Source organism: Phacochoerus africanus, chromosome 6 (genome assembly GCF_016906955.1).
Source record: "Phacochoerus africanus isolate WHEZ1 chromosome 6, ROS_Pafr_v1, whole genome shotgun sequence".
In the NCBI taxonomy this organism is placed as follows: Eukaryota; Metazoa; Chordata; class Mammalia; order Artiodactyla; family Suidae; genus Phacochoerus; species Phacochoerus africanus.
This window is the reverse complement of record NC_062549.1, coordinates 126,992,285-126,995,948: the sequence shown is the minus strand read 5'-3', so window position 1 is coordinate 126,995,948 and position 3,664 is coordinate 126,992,285. Positions and strand designations below refer to the sequence as shown.

General features: G+C 45.9%; 1 long non-coding RNA gene across 1 annotated transcript; it reads left to right on the top strand.

Moving 5' to 3' along the window:
- Positions 1-1,368: 1,368 nt before the first annotated feature.
- LOC125128959 (uncharacterized) lies at positions 1,369-3,286 on the top strand. Its single transcript, XR_007135359.1, has 3 exons — positions 1,369-1,996; positions 2,236-2,545; positions 3,068-3,286. It is a non-coding gene; the product is annotated as an uncharacterized LOC125128959 (long non-coding RNA).
- Positions 3,287-3,664: the final 378 nt, after the last annotated feature.

Here is a 3,664-nt window from a genome sequence, read left to right as displayed (position 1 = left end):
CCTAGAAAGTTCCTTTCCACCTGCCGTCATGTTGGCTTTCACAAGGACGTGTGCAGTTGTGACCTGGCTCAGCAGGTGGCTTCCCCAGAGTGGCCCTGGGGCCTGCTACTGGGCTCGAAGCTCTCTTCGGAGACATCTGGGCACGGCACCCCCTGCCTCTCATCCACCCCAAACCATGAGGGTACCACAGTTACCTTTGTGTGTTAGCGGATAAGGTTCCAGAAGGAATCAGAGAGGTGCCTGGCATTTAGGTGGAGGCCGACGTCATTGCTACAAGCTCATCATGGAAGCTTTACAGAGGGAACAGCGCCGTCCCAGGATGCAGGGCTCCTTTCCCGTCCCAGCCTCAAAAGAACTGCCCCCTGGAAATCACCCTCCTACCAGAAATGGCAGAATTTTTCCTCAGGAGGAGGAAATCCGGAGGAGTGCAGACACCTCTCAAGGGGACCGGGAAGGAAATGCTGAGCCCCAGCGGCCTGACACGGCCCGAGGCTCCCTAGGGTTTGTCCCGCCTCTCTCCCCAAGGTCATTCCGCTCTCTCTCTCTCTGTTTATTTTTTCTTAAATTAAAAAAAATCAATTCATTTAAACTGGAATAAAACCCGAAAGCAGTTCACTCATTTCTCCCCCCTCCCCTGCAACACCAGTCAGTTCTGTTTTTTTTTTTGTTTGTTTTAACATATATGGACACACATTTTTTAGATTCCTCATGGAAGAGAGAGTGTATGTTATTTGTCTGTCTTTCTCTGACTCACTTCACTCATCATAATGTCTTTAAGGTCCATCCCTGTTGTCACAACTGGCAAGACGTCATTATTTGTTGTGGCTGCATAGTATTCCATTGGATCTAGAGGCCACCTTTCTTTTTTCATCCATCCATTGGTGGACCCTGAAGTCGCTTCCCTGTTTGGCTGTTGTAAATAATGTTGCAGTGAACACAGGGTGCTTATGTCTTTTCAAGTTAGCGTTTTTGTTTCCTTTGGATAGATACCCACAAGTGGAATTGCTGCATCCTGGATCATCAGACATTTCTATTTTAAAACTTTTGAGGAACGTCCACACTGTTTTTCATAGTGGCTTCACCAGTTTACCTTCCCACCATTAGTGCACACAGAAAGCTTCCCTTTCTCCGTATCCTCGCCAACGCTTGTCGTTTCTGTCTTTTGGGTAACACGCATTCTAATAGATGGGAAGCGACATTTCATGGTGGTTTTGATTTGCGTTTCCATGGTGATTGATGACGTTGAGGGCATTTTCACGTACCTGTTGTTCATCTGCATGTATTCTTTAGAAAAATGTCTGTTCAAATCCTCTGCCCATGTTTTAATCAAACTTCTTTTTTTTTTCCTGTTGTGTCGTATGAGTTCTTTACATATTTTCAATATAAGCCCCTCATCAGATACATGACTTAAAAATATTCTCCCCCCATTCAGCTGGTTGCCTTTGCATTTTGTTGGTGGCTTCTTCTGCTATGTGTGAGCTTTTTAGTTTGATTGTAGCCCCACTTGGTTGATTCTCATTTTGTTGCCTTTGATTTTGGCGTCCAGTCCAAAAAATCATCGCTAAGACTAAAGTCAAGGAGCTTACCCTTTATGGTTTCAGAACTTATATTCGTTTTAAATTCATTTTGAGTTAATTTGTGTGTGTGGTACACGATGGTATTTTTGTGTGTAGTGTAAGCCGTTTTATAGTAAACCTAGTAAACCGTGGGGCACAGACATAAGAAGAGACAAACGGAAAAAAGGAACAACCACCACAACCCCAGTGTAGATAGATCCGAGGATATTCGGTAGCATCATAGATTGACGCGGGATGACAGGTTCTTTTCTACGGTGTGTTTGCGTCTTGGCAGCCCCGCTCACTGCCTCACCACTGCGTCTCCAGGAGTGTTGGATCTGCACTTCACACCACGTCCAGAACTGAACTCCAGGTGGATAAAAGGGGAAGTGTGGAACTATGATAGACTGTCTTGTGGCTGGGAATAACAAACCACACCGGTATGTACAGTACTTGTGAATTCACTCCTAGAGATGACAGGCATTTTTCTGCCACATTAAGTGCAGAGATCTCACCACTACTTTGAAATGATCATAGTTATTAGATCCACTGACTTATCTTCTCATTTAATGTTTTAATGAAGCTGAACACATACTATGGTATCACAAAGGGAAACATTTTTATAACTATGTCAAGAAATTCACTTTCTTTGTAATTTTAAGTATTTTGTGTTTTTGAGGACAATATTCCTGAGGAGTCCACGGGCTTCATCAGACTCTCAAGGGGTCTCTGGTGGGAAAATAAGGTTCAGAAATGCTGAAGAAGAAAGACTGGTCTATGGTCAGAGGCTGGAGAAGAGGTCGAGTGAGGCGAGGACGGCAAAGGCCCGTCAGATGTGGCCGCCGTTGCAGTAGCACCTTAGAGCCTCTATGTTGGGGCGAAGCCAGAGGCAGAAGCTCGAGGCAGAACTGAGAAGTGACTCCTACCGAAGACATGAAAACAGCTCAGTGGACGGACTCTTTTTGGCAGCCAAGGGAAAGACGTGACAGGTAAAGGGAGTGAAAGCATCAAGAGTAAACCCAAGAAGAAAAAAAAAGCACAAGTGCCCACATAGTTGCGGCGAAGGGTCTGTTGGCGGGAACAAGGCTGAGAGGAGAGGATGGAGAGAGGGGTCCCAGACAAAGCAGGACGGGCGAAGGGGACGAGCTTCAGGGCAGGTGGGAGGGACGCTCCGTATCTGTTACCCCACCCCGCCTCCGAGCATCTTGGAGAGAATCGCTTACAAGCCTTGGGCTGAGGAGGACGCAGGCGTGGAGAGCAGGAAGGTCGCAGAGCAGGTCTTGGGGACCTGGGGGCCAGAACCCATTCAGCTGCCACGGAGCCAAGGCACTCAAAGTGGGAAAAGACACACTCAGCTCAAAGCCGACGTGGGTGGAACATGGGCGGCCGGTAGCAGGGACTGACAGGGAGCCTTCTTTTTCCCTGTGGAGCTGGAAATAATTCGCTTTAATCAATGATATCTTTCTTTTTCCACATCATGTTTAAAAGCTTTTATTTTTAAAAACCTTCAGGGTTTCCTGTCTGATGCCCTCTTTATGGAAATAAGGAGCAAGAAACACGGACTGTGGACGAGGAGACGTGGCTGAGGCCTGACACGCAGGACCTTTTCTTAAAGGGTACAGCGTCAGCGTTAACGTTTAGCAAAAGATTCTATGTTTTGTGCCTTATTTTACAGTTAAAAGCATTTTCCTTATTTGGAAATGTGCTTGTCTTTGGACTAAAAGTAATAAAACACAAAAAACTTAGTAATAATTATTTTAGAATTTTGATTTGGAAAAGTAAATTTATCAATGACATTAAAGGGTTAAAATCAGAATTTCTGATTGTGGCTCAGCGGGTTATGAACCTGACTAGTATCCATGAGGATGTGGGTTCGGTCCCTGTCCTTGTTCACTGGGCTAAGGATCCGGCATTGCCATGAGCTGTGGTGTAGGTCACAGATGTGGCTTGGGTCCTGCATTGCTGTGGCTGTGGTGTAGACCAGCAGTTGTAGCTCTGATTAGACCCCTAGCCTGAGAACGTCCATGTGCTGTGGTTGTGGCCCTAAAAAAACCCAAAAAAACCTCTCTTCATTTCATATGAGTATGCGTCCCTTCTAAATGGTCGGC